This window comes from Dama dama, chromosome X (assembly GCF_033118175.1).
Source record: "Dama dama isolate Ldn47 chromosome X, ASM3311817v1, whole genome shotgun sequence".
Lineage (NCBI taxonomy): Eukaryota > Metazoa > Chordata > Mammalia > Artiodactyla > Cervidae > Dama > Dama dama.
Window position 1 is genome coordinate 104,968,507 of NC_083714.1, and position 12,678 is coordinate 104,981,184.

Below are 12,678 nucleotides of genomic sequence, written 5' to 3' on the forward strand. Positions count from 1 at the left end.
TATTGGAGTTTCAGCTTCAGCAACAGTGGTTAAGAATCTGCCTGCCAAAGCCTGGATTTGATCCCTGGTCTTAGAAGATTCCACATGCTGTGAGGCAGCTAAGCCCATTTACCACAACCACTGAAGCCTGCGTGCCCTAGAGCACATACTCTACAACAAGTGAAGCCACCACAAGGAGAAGCCTTGAGAGCAGCCCCTGCTCATCACAACTAGAAAAAGCCTGTGTGCAGCAACGAAGACCCAGAACAGTCAATAAATTAAAAAATTAAAAGAAAATAAAGACTCTACAAGTGTGAGAAGAGTTCCAATTATTACAAATAGCTTTGGGGAATGCCAGACCATTTAAGCAAACACACTTCCTGGTACAGATGAGGTGACACAGGTTTTCTGAATTTTACTAGGGCAGGAACAGGAGGAGAAAGAAGAAATCCTGAAAGAAGCCTGGGGGAAAATGGGAAACTGGAGCAGGGGGTTAAAAATGGAAACCTACATTTATTGTCTTAATAAGAACTGAGATGTGATTAATGATGTGTTTATGGCCATGTTTGGGCTTTGTTTGGTGATGGGTTGGGGAGGAATTATAAATATGTCTAATATGTAGGGAGCTTTTTGTAAGAAACCATTGAATCATCTGGACTGATATTGTTTATTTGACATTATGTGTTCCCATGTCTTTTTCTCCCATAAGATAATGACTATTTTGAGGGTGGGGACGATATCACTGACATTTTTGTGATAATTATAGGTGGCATTACCTAGCTATGCTATACACTTTACACACATGAACTCTCACATGAATTCCATTGAGGTGGACACTATGAAAAAAATCTCGGGTCATACAATGAGATGTCACTATAAACCCACCAAAATGTCTAAAATAAAAAAAGTGACAGCACTAAATGCTGATCATGATGGAGAAACTGAATCACTCATACATTCCTGGTATGAATTCAAAATGGCATAATTCTGAAAGACAGTTTGGCAGTTTCTTATACAATTAAAAATGCAACTACCATGTGACCCAGCAATTACACTTGGGCATTTATCTCAGATAAGTGAAAATTTCTGTTCACACAAAAACCTGTGCATGAAAGTTCATAATGGCTTTGTTCATAGTAGCCCCAAATTGGAAACCAACCAAATGTCCTTCAGTGGGTGAATGGCTGAACAAACTATGGTGCATCCATAACATGGAATACAACTCAGCAATAAAAAGAGAATGGACTATTAAGACACACAACAACAATGTATGAACCTCAAAAACAGAAGAATTATGCTGAGAGAAAAGTCAGTCTACCAAGCTACAATTGTAAAATTATATTCACTTAACATTCCTGAAATGACAAAATTATATATATGGAAAATAGATAAGAGGCTACAAGAGATTAAGAATGGAGTGGAATAGGAGAGTGGTGAGTGTGGCTATAATATAACAGGACAACATGAGGGGTCCTTGTTGTAACGGAAACATTCTGTACTTTAACTGTGTCAATGTCAACATCCTGGTTGTGATATTGAACTATAGTTGTAGGTAACTAGGAAAATACCGCAGAGGATACACCTGTCTTATTTCCTATAACTGCATGTGAATCTACCACTATCTCAAAATCAAGAGTTAATTTTTTTTTAAAGAGTAGAGCACTGATACATATTATGGCATGGATGAGCCATGTAAAAATTATACTAAGTGAAAGAAGTCAGGAACAAAAGATCACATAATGCATGGTTCTATTTACATTGAATATTCAGAAAAGACAAATCAATAGAGACAAAGATTGGACTAGTTGTTGCCTGGAGATGGAGGAGGGGTGGAATGGAAAGTGACTGATAAAGTCACTTTTTATGGTGATGAAAATGTTTGAAATTAAGATAATGATGATGATTGCAAAATTCTGTGATATACTAACGCCCACTGAATTTTACATTTTAAAAGGCAAAGTTGATAGTATTTGAATATATCTCAACAAAACTATTGTTTAAAAAATTATAGATCACGTACAAAATGACAGAGCAGACAATTCCAAGCTCTCATTTCTCCACAGAACCATCAAAAAATAAGCAGAAACTGTAAGAAACAACTTTGTCAGAGCTCTGAAAATCAGTCAAATATTTTTGGCAATCAGTTCAGTCCAGTTCAGTCGCTCAGTAGGGTCCAACTCGTTGCGACCCCATGAACCGCAGCACGCCAGGCCTCCCTGTCCGTGACAAACCCCCGGAGTCTACACAAAATCATGCCCATCGAGGCAGTGATGCCATCCAGCCATCTCATCCTCTGTCGTCCCCTTCTCCTCCTGCCCCCAATCCCTCCCAGCATCAGGGTCTTTTCCAATGAGTCAACTCTTCTCATGAGGTGGCCAAAGTATTGGAGTTTAAGCTTCAGCATCAGTCCTTCCAATGAACACCCAGGACTGATCTCCTTCAGGATGGACTGGTTGGATCTCCTTGCAGTCCAAGGGACTCTCAAGAGTCTTTTCCAACACCACAGTTCAAAAGCATCAATTTTTCGGCGCTCAGCTTTCTTCACAGTCCAACTCTCTCATCCATACATGACCACTGGAAAAACCGTAGCCTTGACCAGATGGACCTTTGTTGGCAAGTAATGTCTCTGCTTTTTAATATGCTATCTAGGTTGGTCATAACTTTCCTTCCAAGGAGTAAGTGTCTTTTAATTTCATGGCTGCAGTCACCATCTGCAGTGATTTTGGAGCCCCAAAAAATAAAGTCTGACACTGTTTCCACTGTCTCCCGATCTATTTCCCATGAGGTGATGGGACCAGATGCCATGATCTTAGTTTTCTGAATGTTAAACTTTAAGCCAACTTTTTCACTCTCCTCTTTCACTTTCATCAAGAGGCTCTTTAGATCTTCTTCACTTTCTGCCATAAAGGTGGTGTCATCTGCATATCTGAGGTTATTGATATTTCTCCCGGCAATCTTGATTCCAGCTTGTGCTTCTTCCAGCCCAGCATTTCTCATGATGTACTCTGCATATAAGTTAAATAACCAGGGGGACAATATACAGCCTTGATGTACTCCTTTTCCTATTTGGAACCAGTCTGTTGTCCCATGTCCAGTTCTAATTGTTGCTTCCTGACCTGCATACAGGTTTCTCAAGAGGCAGGTCAAGTGGTCTGGTATTCCCATCTCTTTCAGAATTTTCCACAGTTTACTGTGATCCACACAGTTGAAGGCTTTGGCGTAGTCAATAAAGCAAAAATAGATGTTTTCCTGGAACTCTTGCTTTTTCAATGATCCAGCAGATATTGGCAATTTGATCTCTGGTTCCTCTGCCTTTTCTAAAACCAGCTGGAACATCTGGAAGTTCTCAGTTTACGTCTTGCTGAAGCCTGGCTTGGAGAATTTTGAGCATTTCTTTACTAGCGTGTGAGATGAGTGCAATTGTACGGTAGTTTGAACATTCTTTGGCATTGCCTTTCTTAGGGATTGGAATGAAAACTGACCTTTTCCAGTCTTGTGGCCACTGCTGTGTTTTCCAAATTTGCTGGCATATTGAGTGCAGCACTTTCACAGCATCATCTTTTAGGATTTGAAATAGCTCAACTGGAATTCCATCACATCCACTAACTTTGTTCATAGTGATGCTTTCTAGGGCCCACTTGACTTCACATTCCAGGATTTCTGGCTCTAGGTGAGTGATCACACCATTGTGATTATCTGGGTCGTGAAGATCTTTTTTGTACAATTCTTCTGTGTATTCTTGCCACCTCTTCTTAATATCTTCTGCTTCTGTTAGGTCCATACCATTTCTATCCTTTATTGAGCCCATTTTTGCATGAAATATTTCCTTGGTATCTCTAATTTTCCTGAAGAGATCTCTAGTCTTTTCCATTCTGTTGTTTTCCTCTATTTCTTTGCATTGATCACTGAGGAAGGCTGTCTTATCTCTCCCAACTATTCTTTGGAAGTCTGCATTCAAATGGGAATATCTTTCCTTTTCTCCCTTGCTTTTCACTTCTCTTCATTTCACAGCTGTTTGTAAGGCCTCCTCAGACAACCATTTTGCCTTTTTGCATTTCTTTTCCATGGGGATGGTCTTGATCCCTGTCTCCTGCACAATGTCATGAACCTCCGTTGGTAGTTCATCAGGCTCTCTATCAGATCTATTCCCTTAAATCTATTTCTCACTTCCACTGTATATTCATAAGGGATTTGATTTAGGTCATACCTGAATGGTCTAGTGGTTTTCCCTACTTTCTTCAATTTAAGTCTGAATTTGGCAATAAAGCGTTCATGATCTGAGCCACAGTCAGCTCCCAGTCTTGTTTTTGCTTACTGTATAGAGCTTCTCCATCTTTGGCTGCAAAGAATATAATCAATCTGATTTCAATATTGACTATCTGGTGATGTCCATGTGTAGAGTCTTCTCTTGTGTTGTTGGAAGAGGGTGTTTGGTATGACCAGTGCATTCTCTTCGCAAAACTCTACGAGCCTTTTCCCTTCTTCATTTTGTACTCCAAGGCCAAATTTGCCTGTTACTCCAGGTGTTTCTTGACTTCCTACCTTTGCATTCCAGTCCCCTATAATGAAAAGGACATCTTTTTGGGGGGTTAGTTCTAAAAGGTCTTGTAGGTCTTCATAGAACCGTTCAGCTTCAGCTTCTTCAGCATTAGTGGTTGGGGCATAGGCTTGGATTACCGTGATATTGGATGGTTTGCCTTGGAAATGAACAGAGATCATTCTGTCATTTTTGAGATTGCACCCAAGTACTGCATTTCAGACTCTTTTGTTGACTATGATGGCTACCCCATTTCTTCTAAGGGATTCCTGCCCACAGTAGTAGATATAATGGTCATCTGAGTTAATTCACCCATTCCAGTCCATTTTAGTTCACTGATTCCTAGAATGTTGACATTCACTCTTGTCATCTCCTGCTTGACCACTTTCAATTTGCCTTGATTCATGGACCTAGCATTCCAGGTTCCTATGCAATATTGCTCTTTACAACATCGGACCTTGCTTCTATCACCAGTCCCATCCACAACTGGGTATTGTTTTTGCTTTGGCTCCATCCCTTCATTCTTTCTGGACTTATTTCTCCACTGATCTCCATTAGCATATTGGGCACCTACCGACCTGAGAAGTTCCTCTTTCAGTATCCTATCGTTTTGCCTTCTCATACTGTTCATGGGGTTCTCAAGGCAAGAATACTGAAGTGGTTTGCCATTCCCTTCTCCAGTGGACCACATTCTGTCAGACCTCTCCACCATGACCCAACCGTCTTGGGTGGCCCCACATGGCATGGCTTAGTTTCATTGAGTTAGACAAGACTGTGGTCCTGTGATCAGATTGGCTAGTTTTCTGTGATTATGGTTTTAGTGTGTCTGCCCTCTGATGCCCTCTCACAACACCTACCGTACTTACTCAAGTGGATACTAAATCAAGAAAAAGACAACTGCAAATAGGAGAGTTTTGTGGTGCATTTGCATGCCCTTGCCCCACCCCCTTCCTGGGTATTGTGGCAGCTTTTTCCTTTCTTTGACCTCTGTGTTTTTATTTTTTTTCCTTTATAGTCTAGGGCTCTTGCTTTCAACTTAAACAGAAATTCAAGTCTGTAACAGGTTGCAGCTCAAGTAAAATACCATGCACAACATTTGATTACTTCAAAACAGTAAGAACACACAGGGTGAAGTGAATGGTCAAATAGGGCTTACTGTTTTCAAAAATTAGGTATAACAGCAAAAACATTACCATCCATAGCTAAAGTTATTCTTCCAGCCCTAGCTTGTGAGGCAGACAATAAAAGCATCAATTACTGGTAGATGAAGTAGGGTTTCTTAAAACTTACCAGTTTAATCAATAAACAAGTTTATTTTTAAGTTACTTTTTTGTGTCAGTTCCACCAATGAAAATCATTTGACTTGGACTTTAAAATCTATTATTCCACTTAAAGAGTATGAAAATATGCTTATGAAGGAAAATGATGGACTTCAGATCAGACTGCACCTCTTTAAATTCTTCCAACATGTGTGTCATACAAAAGTGTCTTGATAGTATACTTGTTTCAATGCTATTCTCTCTGAACATCCCACCCTCACCTTCTCCCACAGAATCTAAAAGGCTGTTCTGTACATCTGAGTCTCTTTTTCTGTTTTGCATATAGGGTTATTGTTACCATCTTTTTAAATTCCATATATATGTGTTAGTACACTGTATTGGTCTTTATCTTTCTGATTTACTTCACTCTGTATAATGGGCTCCAGTTTCATCCATCTCATTAGAACTGATTCAAATGAATTCTTTTTAACGGCTGAGTAATATTCCATGGTGTATATGTACCACGGCTTCCTTATCCATTCATCTGCTGATGGGCATCTAGGCATCTAGAAACAAATATACTATCAAGGGTGAAACAGATCACCAGCCCAGGTTTGATGCATGAGACAAGTGCCCAGGGCTGGCATACTGGGAAGACCCAGAGGGATGGGATGGAGAAGGAGGCTGAAGGGGCATCAAGATGGGGAACACATGTAAACCCATGGCTGATTTATGTCAATGTGTAGCAAAAACCACTACAATATTGTAAACTAATTAACCTCCAACGAATAAAAATACATGGAAAAAAAAAAGTGTCTTGATCCACAGCACACCATTTCCCAAAGGAATATCCAGTGGGCAACTGACATGCCACCACCTCACTTCAGTTCAGTTCAGTCGCTCAGTCGTGTCTGACTCTTTGTGAACCCATGGACTGCAGCACACCAGACTTATCTGTCCCTCACCAAATTCCCAAGCTTACTCAAGCTCACGTCCATTGAGTCAGTGATGCTACCCAACCGTCTCATCCTCTGTCATCCCCTTCTCCTCCCGCCTTCAATTATTCCCAACATCAGGGTCTTTTCAAATGAGTCAGTTCTTTGCACCAGGTGGCCAAAGTATTGTAGTTTCATCTTCAGCATCAGTCCTTCCAATGAATATTCAGGACTGATTTCCTTTAGGATGGACTGGTTGGATCTCCTTGCTGTCCAAGGGCCTCTCAACAGTCTTCTCCAACACCACAGTTCAAAAGCATCAATTCTTCCATGCTTAGCTTTCTTTATAGTCCAACTCTCACATCCATACATGACTATTGGAAAAACCAAATCTTTGGCTATACGAACCTTTGTTGGCAAAGTAATGTCTCTGCTTCTATTTATTTTTTCATTTATTTTTATTTCTTGGAGGCTAATTACTTTAAAAAGCAGAGACATTACTTTGCCAACAAAGGTCCATCTGGTCAAGGCTATGGTTTTTCCAGTGGTCATGTATGGATGTGAGAGTTGGACTATGAGGAAAGCTAAGCACTGAAAAATTGATGCTTTTGAACTGTGGTGTTGGAAAAGACTCTTGAGAGTCCCTTGGATTGCAAGGAGAGTCAACCAGTCCATCCTGAAGATCAGTCCTGGCTGTTCATTGGAAGGACTGATGTCCAGTACTTTGGCCACCTCATGAGAAGAGTTGACTCATTGGAAAAGACCCTGATGCTGGGAGGGATTGGGGGCAAGAGGAGAAGGGGACGACAGAGGATGAGATGGCTGGATGGCATCACCGACTCGATGAGCATGAGTTTGGGTGAACTCCGGGAGTTGGTGATGGATAGGGAGGCCTGGCGTGGTGTGATTTGTAGGGTCACAAAGAGTCGGACACGACTGAGTGACTGAACTGAACTGACTGAATTACTTAACAATATTGTAGTGGTTTTTGCCATACATTGACATAAATCAGCCATGGATTTACATATGTTCCCCATCCTGATCCCCCCTCCCACCTCCCTCCCTATTCCATCCCTCTGGGTCTTCCTAGTGCACCAGCCCTGAGCACTTGTCTCATGCATCAAACCTGGGCTGGCGATCTGTTTCACACTTGATAATACACATGTTTCAATGCTGTTCTCTCAGATCATCCCACCCTCGCCTCCTACAGAGTCCAAAAGTCTGTTCTATACATCTGTGTCTCTTTTTTTGTCCTGCATATAAGGTTATCATTACCATCTTTTTAAATTCCATATATATGCGTGAGTATACTGTATTGGTGTTTATCTTTCTGGCTTACTTCACTCTGTTTAATGGGCTCCAGGTTCATCCACCTCATTAGAACTGATTCAAATGTATTATTTTTAATGTCTGAGTAATATTCCATTATATATATGTACCATAGCTTTCTTATCCATTTGTCTGCTAATGGGCATCTAGGTTGCTTCCATGTCCTGGCTATTATAAACACTGCTGTGATGTACATTGGGGTACACGTATTTCTTTCAGTTCTGGTTTCCTCAGTGTGTATGCCCAGAAGTGGGATTGCTGGGTCATATGGCAGTTTTATTTCCAGTTTTTTAAGGAATCTCCACACTGTTCTCCATAGTGGCTGTGCTAGTTTGCATTCCCACCAACAGTGTAAGAGGGTTCCCTTTTCTCCACACCCTCTCCAGCATTTACTGCTTGTAGACTTTTGGATAGCAGCCATTCTGACTGGTGTGTGGTGGTACCTCATTGTGGTTTTGATTTGCATTTCTCTGATAATGAGTGATGTTGAGCATCTTTTCATGTGTTTGTTAGCCATCTGTATGTCTTCTTTGGAGAAATGTCTGTTTAGATCTTTGGCCCATTCTTTTTTGATTGGGTCATTTATTTTTCTGGAATTGAGCTGCAGGAGTTGCTTGTATATTTTTGAGATTAATCCTTTGTCTGTTGCTTCGTTTGCTATTATTTTCTCCCATTCTGAAGGCTGTCTTTTCACCTTACTTATAGTTTCCTTTGTTGTGCAAAAGCTTTTAAGTTTCATTAGGTCCCATTTGTTTAGTTTTGCTTTTATTTCCAATATTCTGGGAGGTGGGTCATAGAGGATCCTGCTGTGATTTATGTCGGAGAGTGTTTTGCCTATGTTCTCCTCTAGGAGTTTTATAGTTTCTGGTCTTATATTTGGATCTTTAATCCATTTTGAGTTTATTTTTGTGTATGGTGTTAGAAGGTGTTCTAGTGTCATTCTTTTACAAGTGGTTGACCAGTTTTCCCAGCACCACTTGTTAAAGAGATTGTCTTTTTTCCATTGTATATCCTTGCTTCCTTTGTCAAAGATAAGGTGTCCCTAGGTTCGTGGATTTATCTCTTGGCTTTCTATTCTGTTCCATTGATCTATATTTCTGTCTTTGTGGCAGTACCATACTGTCTTGATGACTGTGGCTTTGTAGTAGAGCCTGAAGTCAGGCAGGTTATTCCTCCAGTTGCATTATTCTTTCTCGAGATCTCTTTGGCTATTCGAGGTTTTAAATATGCTGTAAAGGTTGGTCATAGCTTTTTTTCCAAGGCATAAACATCTTTTAATTTCATAGCTACAGTCACCATCTACAGTGATTTTTGGAGCCCCCCAAAATAAAGTCTGTCACTGTTTCCATTGTTTCCCTTTCTATTTGTCATGAAGTGATGGGATCAGATGCCATGATTTTAGTTTTCTGAATGTTGAGTTTTAAGCCAACTTTTTCCACTCTTGTCTTTCACTTTCATTAAGAGGCTCTTTAGTTTTTCTTAACTTTCTGCCATAAGGGTGGTGTCACTTGCACACCTGAGGTTATTGATATTTCTCCTAACAATCTTGATTCCAGCTTGTGTTTCATCCAGCCCAGCATTTCTCATGATGTATCCTGCATATAAGTTAAATAAGCCAGGTGACCATAGACAGCCTTGATGTACTCCTTTCCTGATTTGGAACCAGTCTGTTGTTCCATGTCCAGTTCTAACTGTTGCTTCCTGACCTGCATACAGGTTTCTCAAGAGGCAGGTCAGGTGGTCTGGTATTCCCATATCTTGAAGAGTTTTCCACAGTTTGTTGTGATCCACACAGTCAATAGCTTTGGCATAGTCAATAAAGCAGAAATAGATGTTTTTCTGGAACTCTCTCGCTTTTTCAATGATCCAACAGATGTTGGCAATTTGACCTCTGGTTGCTCTTCCTTTTCTAAATCCAGTTTGAACATCTGGAAGTTCATGGTTCACATACTGTTGAAGCTTGGCTTGGAGTATTTTGGGCATTATTTTGCTAGCATGTGAGATGAGTGCAATTGTGTAGTAGTTTCAGCATTCTTTGGCATTGCCTTTCTTAGGGATTTGAATGAAAACTGACCTTTTCCAGTCCTGTGGCCACTGCTGTGTTTTCCAAATTTGCTGGCATATTGAGTGCAGCACTTTTACACCATCATCTTTTAGGATTTGAAATAGGTCAACTGTAATTCTATCACCTCCGCTAGCTTTTTTTCATAGTGATATTTCCTAAGGCCCACTTGACTTCTCATTCCAGGATGTCTGGTTCTAGGTGAGTGATCACACCATCATGGTTATCTGGGTCATAAAGATCTTTTTTGTATAGTTCTGTCTGTGTAGTTTTGCCACCTCTTCTTAATATCTTCAGCTTCTGTTAGGCCCATACCTTTTCTCTCCTGTATTGTGCCCATCTTTACATGAAATGTTCCCTTGATATCTTTAATTTTCTTGAAGTTATCTCTAGTCTTTCCCATTCTATTGTTTCCCTCTATGTCTTTGCATTGATCACCGAGGAAGACTTTTTTAAAATCTCTCCTTGCTATTCTTATCATAGCAAAGCCACCACCTCAGAATATTCTAAACTGGATACTGCATTTGTCAGCATGTGGCACCAGGGACAAGGAAAATAGAGTAGTTAAGGTTGTTAAAGGAGAATTCTAAAACAGTTTAGGCAATCATATGCCTTTATAGTCCATTTGCTTAGTGACTTCTGGCATTTGCAGAATGATTAAGACATGGCTTGCTTTAGAAGCATCAAAACAAGGGGGCATACATGTTTTGGAGTCTTTTGAAGTTGTCATTCTTGTCATTTGGTAGCCATCTGGTGGTGCTTCATATTGAATGTGGGAAAGATGCTGCACTCAATTGAACTCAAAAATAAATTGTTTGTTTGAAGGTTGGCTGTTGGATCAAAGTTGTAAGTAACTCCTTCTATTGCTTCAGGAATGAGGCCTGGATTTTCATCAATATCGTTGCCAGAGAAATACTGATCTATGATTTCAAATGCTAAATACATGTCTTCAACTTCATACAACTGTAAAACTTCTCCAAACCACTGCATTCTTTATATTATTTCAGCTATTGTGCTTGCTTCATCACTAGCCATTATATACCGTCTAAAACCACCTGAAAAACTTGAGAATCTTTTACTGAAAATAAATTAGAGAATGGTGGTATTGTGCTGTACAAGATACTCAACTTGATATTTTTTACCACTTATCATTAAGTTGCTAATTGTCCCAAAAGCTTCATTTTGTATTCCAAAGTCCCCCTTAGCAAGATGATAAATAATCATAGGATTAATCCAGCATCTATTACATCCTGTACTTGCTGCTGGTTGCCTGCTGTAATGTTGGAAAGGAAGGAATCACACTGCTTTCTTATTTATCTTCTCCTTTGGATGTGATAAGAGATTTGGGAAGCATGACTGGACATTGCAGTTGAGAACAACCTGGGTCTGCTCACTGGTACCTGTCACTATGTTACCAACTGCTCTGAGTGCTACTGTTTGAACTTTCATTTCCTGATGGCTCAGAAGGGGCACAAGAAATTGCACAGCCCCTGAATCAATAACCATCTGTATCTGCTCTTTACCTCCATCTATCAGATGTGACAGCACCCAAACAGTATCCACAAGAGTGTTTATGTCCATATGGTATATTAAGACACACAATGCTGGCAAAATCTCCAGACTGTCTCCATAGGTGATGGGGTTGGTCCTTATTTCTGCAGAGACTGAAAATAATCCATGAGACGTTCCAAAAGAAGGCAATAAGAATGGAGGGACTGATGAAGAACAGAAGAGTTTTGACAACTCTCAGTGAACATGACATAATCTCTACACTGAGGATCATCACCTACAATGCTTCCCAAAGCCCATACTGCTTGCTCACAAACATTCTGATGTGGCTGAAAGGAGAAGCCTTAGAAAAAGAGGTACAGCATTAAACTGTATGATAGTTTGAGTCTGTACAGAAGTTTCTGATGCTATATTAGTTAACACTTACACAGCTTCAAACTGTAATAAAGGATTATGATCCCTTTCTAGACACTTCACTAGAATTGGTAAATCCAAGATTTTATTAGGTCATCACCTGGTGGATTTCTGTCACCGGATAAAAGTTTTCTCGCAGCCTGTATAGCACTCAACTGAGCCACTGGGTATTTATCACTTGTGGCATTCTGCATTATAGCTTCTAGTATTACAGTGTGTGCTTTAAAATCAGCATCAACATCTGAATCTCCTAAATTTTCTTCTTGGGGAACATTTCTTTTTTTTCAGTAATTGTTCATCTTTTTTTTTTTTTTGCAGTTGAACAGTCATTTCATTTCTGTATTTTCACATTGTCTCCACATCGTGGCCCTTATTCTTAAAGCACTTGATGAGGTGGTTCTCCAACCTGGGGTTCTCGGTCATGGCTGTGTGCTGGCTCCAGCTACAGCTGTAGCACAGCAGTAGTGGAGGCAATGAGTCTCGGTAAGGGAAGGGGAGGTGGAGGGCGAGAAGGGAAGAGAAGGAAAGCCAGAGAGGAGCGCATATTACTCCATGCCGCCAAGCACTGGTAGCAGTCTTAGAGTGGTAAAAGCTCATGCTCCCACTGTGGGATCCTGGTCCCTGGTTCTACAGAGAGCAGAGAAGACCTTATTT

General features: G+C 40.3%; 1 pseudogene; it reads right to left on the bottom strand.

Moving 5' to 3' along the window:
• Window positions 1-10,836: 10,836 nt before the first annotated feature.
• LOC133052795 (importin subunit alpha-4-like) lies at window positions 10,837-12,447 on the bottom strand (annotated as a pseudogene).
• Between the last annotated feature and the right edge of the window lie 231 nt (window positions 12,448-12,678).